Below are 5,000 nucleotides of genomic sequence, written 5' to 3' on the forward strand. Positions count from 1 at the left end.
GCGAAAGAGGCTGTCAAGCGTTGGCTATTTAAATCAGCTGCCAAATGAAGCACTTCGAAAAGCTTACAGCACCTGGTATTCCCAGGCGGTCTCCCATCCAAGTACTAACCAGGCCCGACCCTGCTTTACTTCCGAGTTCAGATGAGATCGGGCATTTCCAGGGTGGTATGGCAGTAAGCGAAAGAGGCTGTCAAGCGTTGGCTATTTAAATCAGCTGCCAAATGAAGCACTTCGAAAAGCTTACAGCACCTGGTATTCCCAGGCGGTCTCCCATCCAAGTACTAACCAGGCCCGACCCTGCTTTACTTCCGAGTTCAGATGAGATCGGGCATTTCCAGGGTGGTATGGCCGTAAGCGAAAGAGGCTGTCAAGCGTTGGCTATTTAAATCAGCTGCCAAATGAAGCACTTCGAAAAGCTTACAGCACCTGGTATTCCCAGGCGGTCTCCCATCCAAGTACTAACCAGGCCCGACCCTGCTTTACTTCCGAGTTCAGATGAGATCGGGCATTTCCAGGGTGGTATGGCCGTAAGCGAAAGAGGCTGTCAAGCGTTGGCTATTTAAATCAGCTGCCAAATGAAGCACTTCGAAAAGCTTACAGCACCTGGTATTCCCAGGCGGTCTCCCATCCAAGTACTAACCAGGCCCGACCCTGCTTTACTTCCGAGTTCAGATGAGATCGGGCATTTCCAGGGTGGTATGGCCGTAAGCGAAAGAGGCTGTCAAGCGTTGGCTATTTAAATCAGCTGCCAAATGAAGCACTTCGAAAAGCTTACAGCACCTGGTATTCCCAGGCGGTCTACCATCCAAGTACTAACCAGGCCCGACCCTGCTTTACTTCCGAGTTCAGATGAGATCGGGCATTTCCAGGGTGGTATGGCCGTAAGCGAAAGAGGCTGTCAAGCGTTGGCTATTTAAATCAGCTGCCAAATGAAGCACTTCGAAAAGCTTACAGCACCTGGTATTCCCAGGCGGTCTCCCATCCAAGTACTAACCAGGCCCGACCCTGCTTTACTTCCGAGTTCAGATGAGATCGGGCATTTCCAGGGTGGTATGGCTGTAAGCGTAAGAGGCTGTCAAGCGTTGGCTATTTAAATCAGCTGCCAAATGAAGCACTTCGAAAAGCTTACAGCACCTGGTATTCCCAGGCGGTCTCCCATCCAAGTACTAACCAGGCCCGACCCTGCTTTACTTCCGCGTTCAGATGAGATCGGGCATTTCCAGGGTGGTATGGCCGTAAGCGAAAGAGGCTGTCAAGCGTTGGCTATTTAAATCAGCTGCCAAATGAAGCACTTCGAAAAGCTTACAGCACCTGGTATTCCCAGGCGGTCTCCCATCCAAGTACTAACCAGGCCCGACCCTGCTTTACTTCCGAGTTCAGATGAGATCGGGCATTTCCAGGGTGGTATGGCCGTAAGCGAAAGAGGCTGTCAAGCGTTGGCTATTTAAATCAGCTGCCAAATGAAGCACTTCGAAAAGCTTACAGCACTTGGTATTCCCAGGCAATTTCCCATCCAAGTACTAACCAGGCCCGACCCTGCTTTACTTCCGCGTTCAGATGAGATCGGGCATTTCCAGGGTGGTATGGCCGTAAGCGAAAGAGGCTGTCAAGCGTTGGCTATTTAAATCAGCTGCCAAATGAAGCACTTCGAAAAGCTTACAGCACCTGGTATTCCCAGGCGGTCTCCCATCCAAGTACTAACCAGGCCCGACCCTGCTTTACTTCCGAGTTCAGATGAGATCGGGCATTTCCAGGGTGGTATGGCCGTAAGCGAAAGAGGCTGTCAAGCGTTGGCTATTTAAATCAGCTGCCAAATGAAGCACTTCGAAAAGCTTACAGCACCTGGTATTCCCAGGCGGTCTCCCATCCAAGTACTAACCAGGCCCGACCCTGCTTTACTTCCGAGTTCAGATGAGATCGGGCATTTCCAGGGTGGTATGGCCGTAAGCGAAAGAGGCTGTCAAGCGTTGGCTATTTAAATCAGCTGCCAAATGAAGCACTTCGAAAAGCTTACAGCACCTGGTATTCCCAGGCGGTCTCCCATCCAAGTACTAACCAGGCCCGACCCTGCTTTACTTCCGAGTTCAGATGAGATCGGGCATTTCCAGGGTGGTATGGCCGTAAGCAAAAGAGGCTGTCAAGCGTTGGCTATTTAAATCAGCTGCCAAATGAAGCACTTCGAAAAGCTTACAGCACCTGGTATTCCCAGGCGGTCTCCCATCCAAGTACTAACCAGGCCCGACCCTGCTTTACTTCCGAGTTCAGATGAGATCGGGCATTTCCAGGGTGGTATGGCCGTAAGCGAAAGAGGCTGTCAAGCGTTGGCTATTTAAATCAGCTGCCAAATGAAGCACTTCGAAAAGCTTACAGCACCTGGTATTCCCAGGCGGTCTCCCATCCAAGTACTAACCAGGCCCGACCCTGCTTTACTTCCGAGTTCAGATGAGATCGGGCATTTCCAGGGTGGTATGGCCGTAAGCGAAAGAGGCTGTCAAGCGTTGGCTATTTAAATCAGCTGCCAAATGAAGCACTTCGAAAAGCTTACAGCACCTGGTATTCCCAGGCGGTCTCCCATCCAAGTACTAACCAGGCCCGACCCTGCTTTACTTCCGAGTTCAGATGAGATCGGGCATTTCCAGGGTGGTATGGCCGTAAGCGAAAGAGGCTGTCAAGCGTTGGCTATTTAAATCAGCTGCCAAATGAAGCACTTCGAAAAGCTTACAGCACCTGGTATTCCCAGGCGGTCTACCATCCAAGTACTAACCAGGCCCGACCCTGCTTTACTTCCGAGTTCAGATGAGATCGGGCATTTCCAGGGTGGTATGGCCGTAAGCGAAAGAGGCTGTCAAGCGTTGGCTATTTAAATCAGCTGCCAAATGAAGCACTTCGAAAAGCTTACAGCACCTGGTATTCCCAGGCGGTCTCCCATCCAAGTACTAACCAGGCCCGACCCTGCTTTACTTCCGAGTTCAGATGAGATCGGGCATTTCCAGGGTGGTATGGCCGTAAGCGTAAGAGGCTGTCAAGCGTTGGCTATTTAAATCAGCTGCCAAATGAAGCACTTCGAAAAGCTTACAGCACCTGGTATTCCCAGGCGGTCTCCCATCCAAGTACTAACCAGGCCCGACCCTGCTTTACTTCCGCGTTCAGATGAGATCGGGCATTTCCAGGGTGGTATGGCCGTAAGCGAAAGAGGCTGTCAAGCGTTGGCTATTTAAATCAGCTGCCAAATGAAGCACTTCGAAAAGCTTACAGCACCTGGTATTCCCAGGCGGTCTCCCATCCAAGTACTAACCAGGCCCGACCCTGCTTTACTTCCGAGTTCAGATGAGATCGGGCATTTCCAGGGTGGTATGGCCGTAAGCGAAAGAGGCTGTCAAGCGTTGGCTATTTAAATCAGCTGCCAAATGAAGCACTTCGAAAAGCTTACAGCACCTGGTATTCCCAGGCGATTTCCCATCCAAGTACTAACTAGGCCCGACCCTGCTTTACTTCCGCGTTCAGATGAGATCGGGCATTTCCAGGGTGGTATGGCCGTAAGCGAAAGAGGCTGTCAAGCGTTGGCTATTTAAATCAGCTGCCAAATGAAGCACTTCGAAAAGCTTACAGCACCTGGTATTCCCAGGCGGTCTCCCATCCAAGTACTAACCAGGCCCGACCCTGCTTTACTTCCGAGTTCAGATGAGATCGGGCATTTCCAGGGTGGTATGGCCGTAAGCGAAAGAGGCTGTCAAGCGTTGGCTATTTAAATCAGCTGCCAAATGAAGCACTTCGAAAAGCTTACAGCACCTGGTATTGCCAGGCGGTCTCCCATCCAAGTACTAACCAGGCCCGACCCTGCTTTACTTCCGAGTTCAGATGAGATCGGGCATTTCCAGGGTGGTATGGCCGTAAGCGAAAGAGGCTGTCAAGCGTTGGCTATTTAAATCAGCTGCCAAATGAAGCACTTCGAAAAGCTTACAGCACCTGGTATTCCCAGGCGGTCTCCCATCCAAGTACTAACCAGGCCCGACCCTGCTTTACTTCCGAGTTCAGATGAGATCGGGCATTTCCAGGGTGGTATGGCCGTAAGCGAAAGAGGCTGTCAAGCGTTGGCTATTTAAATCAGCTGCCAAATGAAGCACTTCGAAAAGCTTACAGCACCTGGTATTCCCAGGCGGTCTCCCATCCAAGTACTAACCAGGCCCGACCCTGCTTTACTTCCGAGTTCAGATGAGATCGGGCATTTCCAGGGTGGTATGGCCGTAAGCGAAAGAGGCTGTCAAGCGTTGGCTATTTAAATCAGCTGCCAAATGAAGCACTTCGAAAAGCTTACAGCACCTGGTATTCCCAGGCGGTCTCCCATCCAAGTACTAACCAGGCCCGACCCTGCTTTACTTCCGAGTTCAGATGAGATCGGGCATTTCCAGGGTGGTATGGCCGTAAGCGAAAGAGGCTGTCAAGCGTTGGCTATTTAAATCAGCTGCCAAATGAAGCACTTCGAAAAGCTTACAGCACCTGGTATTCCCAGGCGGTCTCCCATCCAAGTACTAACCAGGCCCGACCCTGCTTTACTTCCGAGTTCAGATGAGATCGGGCATTTCCAGGGTGGTATGGCCGTAAGCGAAAGAGGCTGTCAAGCGTTGGCTATTTAAATCAGCTGCCAAATGAAGCACTTCGAAAAGCTTACAGCACCTGGTATTCCCAGGCGGTCTCCCATCCAAGTACTAACCAGGCCCGACCCTGCTTTACTTCCGAGTTCAGATGAGATCGGGCATTTCCAGGGTGGTATGGCCGTAAGCGAAAGAGGCTGTCAAGCGTTGGCTATTTAAATCAGCTGCCAAATGAAGCACTTCGAAAAGCTTACAGCACCTGGTATTCCCAGGCGGTCTCCCATCCAAGTACTAACCAGGCCCGACCCTGCTTTACTTCCGAGTTCAGATGAGATCGGGCATATCCAGGGTGGTATGGCCGTAAGCGAAAGAGGCTGTCAAGCGTTGGCTATTTAAATCAGCTGCCAA

The 5,000-nt window shown here is 51.2% G+C and overlaps 2 protein-coding genes, 28 non-coding genes and 1 pseudogene across 31 annotated transcripts in view; all 31 read right to left on the reverse strand.

Moving 5' to 3' along the window:
* The window catches only part of LOC137492790 (5S ribosomal RNA), a 119-nt gene extending 117 nt beyond the window's left edge, over nt 1-2 (reverse strand). Inside the window, exon 1 of the ribosomal RNA XR_015488621.2 lies at nt 1-2. This exon is cut by the window's left edge and continues 117 nt beyond it. This is a non-coding gene — a ribosomal RNA (5S ribosomal RNA).
* LOC148681268 (uncharacterized) overlaps nt 1-5,000 on the reverse strand; it is a 482,092-nt gene that overhangs the window by 110,614 nt on the left and 366,478 nt on the right. The window lies entirely within an intron of this gene.
* The window catches only part of LOC141377041 (uncharacterized), a 441,555-nt gene that overhangs the window by 35,798 nt on the left and 400,757 nt on the right, over nt 1-5,000 (reverse strand). The window lies entirely within an intron of this gene.
* On the reverse strand, nt 61-179 carry LOC137494070 (5S ribosomal RNA). Its single transcript, XR_015488991.2, has one exon. It is a non-coding gene; the product is annotated as a 5S ribosomal RNA (ribosomal RNA).
* On the reverse strand, nt 238-356 carry LOC137495178 (5S ribosomal RNA). The gene has a single exon (XR_015487453.1). It is a non-coding gene; the product is annotated as a 5S ribosomal RNA (ribosomal RNA).
* Nucleotides 415-533, reverse strand: LOC148681295 (5S ribosomal RNA). Its single transcript, XR_015943388.1, has one exon. It is a non-coding gene; the product is annotated as a 5S ribosomal RNA (ribosomal RNA).
* Nucleotides 592-710, reverse strand: LOC141382648 (5S ribosomal RNA). Its single transcript, XR_015487114.1, has one exon. It is a non-coding gene; the product is annotated as a 5S ribosomal RNA (ribosomal RNA).
* LOC141382649 (5S ribosomal RNA) lies at nt 769-887 on the reverse strand. Its single transcript, XR_015487115.2, has one exon. It is a non-coding gene; the product is annotated as a 5S ribosomal RNA (ribosomal RNA).
* On the reverse strand, nt 946-1,064 carry LOC141382650 (5S ribosomal RNA). Its single transcript, XR_015487116.2, has one exon. It is a non-coding gene; the product is annotated as a 5S ribosomal RNA (ribosomal RNA).
* LOC141382651 (5S ribosomal RNA) lies at nt 1,123-1,241 on the reverse strand. The gene has a single exon (XR_015487117.2). It is a non-coding gene; the product is annotated as a 5S ribosomal RNA (ribosomal RNA).
* On the reverse strand, nt 1,300-1,418 carry LOC137492329 (5S ribosomal RNA). The gene has a single exon (XR_015487118.1). It is a non-coding gene; the product is annotated as a 5S ribosomal RNA (ribosomal RNA).
* On the reverse strand, nt 1,477-1,595 carry LOC141382652 (5S ribosomal RNA; annotated as a pseudogene).
* Nucleotides 1,654-1,772, reverse strand: LOC137492326 (5S ribosomal RNA). The gene has a single exon (XR_015487120.1). It is a non-coding gene; the product is annotated as a 5S ribosomal RNA (ribosomal RNA).
* LOC141382653 (5S ribosomal RNA) lies at nt 1,831-1,949 on the reverse strand. Its single transcript, XR_015487121.1, has one exon. It is a non-coding gene; the product is annotated as a 5S ribosomal RNA (ribosomal RNA).
* Nucleotides 2,008-2,126, reverse strand: LOC141382654 (5S ribosomal RNA). The gene has a single exon (XR_015487122.1). It is a non-coding gene; the product is annotated as a 5S ribosomal RNA (ribosomal RNA).
* LOC137492323 (5S ribosomal RNA) lies at nt 2,185-2,303 on the reverse strand. Its single transcript, XR_015487123.1, has one exon. It is a non-coding gene; the product is annotated as a 5S ribosomal RNA (ribosomal RNA).
* On the reverse strand, nt 2,362-2,480 carry LOC141382655 (5S ribosomal RNA). The gene has a single exon (XR_015487125.1). It is a non-coding gene; the product is annotated as a 5S ribosomal RNA (ribosomal RNA).
* On the reverse strand, nt 2,539-2,657 carry LOC141382656 (5S ribosomal RNA). Its single transcript, XR_015487127.1, has one exon. It is a non-coding gene; the product is annotated as a 5S ribosomal RNA (ribosomal RNA).
* Nucleotides 2,716-2,834, reverse strand: LOC141382657 (5S ribosomal RNA). The gene has a single exon (XR_015487128.2). It is a non-coding gene; the product is annotated as a 5S ribosomal RNA (ribosomal RNA).
* LOC141382658 (5S ribosomal RNA) lies at nt 2,893-3,011 on the reverse strand. The gene has a single exon (XR_015487129.1). It is a non-coding gene; the product is annotated as a 5S ribosomal RNA (ribosomal RNA).
* LOC141382659 (5S ribosomal RNA) lies at nt 3,070-3,188 on the reverse strand. The gene has a single exon (XR_015487130.2). It is a non-coding gene; the product is annotated as a 5S ribosomal RNA (ribosomal RNA).
* On the reverse strand, nt 3,247-3,365 carry LOC141382660 (5S ribosomal RNA). Its single transcript, XR_015487131.1, has one exon. It is a non-coding gene; the product is annotated as a 5S ribosomal RNA (ribosomal RNA).
* Nucleotides 3,424-3,542, reverse strand: LOC141382661 (5S ribosomal RNA). The gene has a single exon (XR_015487133.2). It is a non-coding gene; the product is annotated as a 5S ribosomal RNA (ribosomal RNA).
* On the reverse strand, nt 3,601-3,719 carry LOC141382662 (5S ribosomal RNA). The gene has a single exon (XR_015487134.1). It is a non-coding gene; the product is annotated as a 5S ribosomal RNA (ribosomal RNA).
* Nucleotides 3,778-3,896, reverse strand: LOC141382663 (5S ribosomal RNA). Its single transcript, XR_015487135.2, has one exon. It is a non-coding gene; the product is annotated as a 5S ribosomal RNA (ribosomal RNA).
* LOC141382664 (5S ribosomal RNA) lies at nt 3,955-4,073 on the reverse strand. Its single transcript, XR_015487136.1, has one exon. It is a non-coding gene; the product is annotated as a 5S ribosomal RNA (ribosomal RNA).
* On the reverse strand, nt 4,132-4,250 carry LOC137492315 (5S ribosomal RNA). The gene has a single exon (XR_015487137.1). It is a non-coding gene; the product is annotated as a 5S ribosomal RNA (ribosomal RNA).
* Nucleotides 4,309-4,427, reverse strand: LOC141382665 (5S ribosomal RNA). The gene has a single exon (XR_015487139.1). It is a non-coding gene; the product is annotated as a 5S ribosomal RNA (ribosomal RNA).
* Nucleotides 4,486-4,604, reverse strand: LOC137493969 (5S ribosomal RNA). Its single transcript, XR_015487140.1, has one exon. It is a non-coding gene; the product is annotated as a 5S ribosomal RNA (ribosomal RNA).
* On the reverse strand, nt 4,663-4,781 carry LOC137492313 (5S ribosomal RNA). The gene has a single exon (XR_015487141.1). It is a non-coding gene; the product is annotated as a 5S ribosomal RNA (ribosomal RNA).
* Nucleotides 4,840-4,958, reverse strand: LOC137492312 (5S ribosomal RNA). Its single transcript, XR_015487142.2, has one exon. It is a non-coding gene; the product is annotated as a 5S ribosomal RNA (ribosomal RNA).

The sequence above is a fragment of the Danio rerio genome, chromosome 4, assembly GCF_052040795.2.
Source record: "Danio rerio strain M-AB ecotype USA chromosome 4, GRCz13ab, whole genome shotgun sequence".
NCBI lineage: Eukaryota > Metazoa > Chordata > Actinopteri > Cypriniformes > Danionidae > Danio > Danio rerio.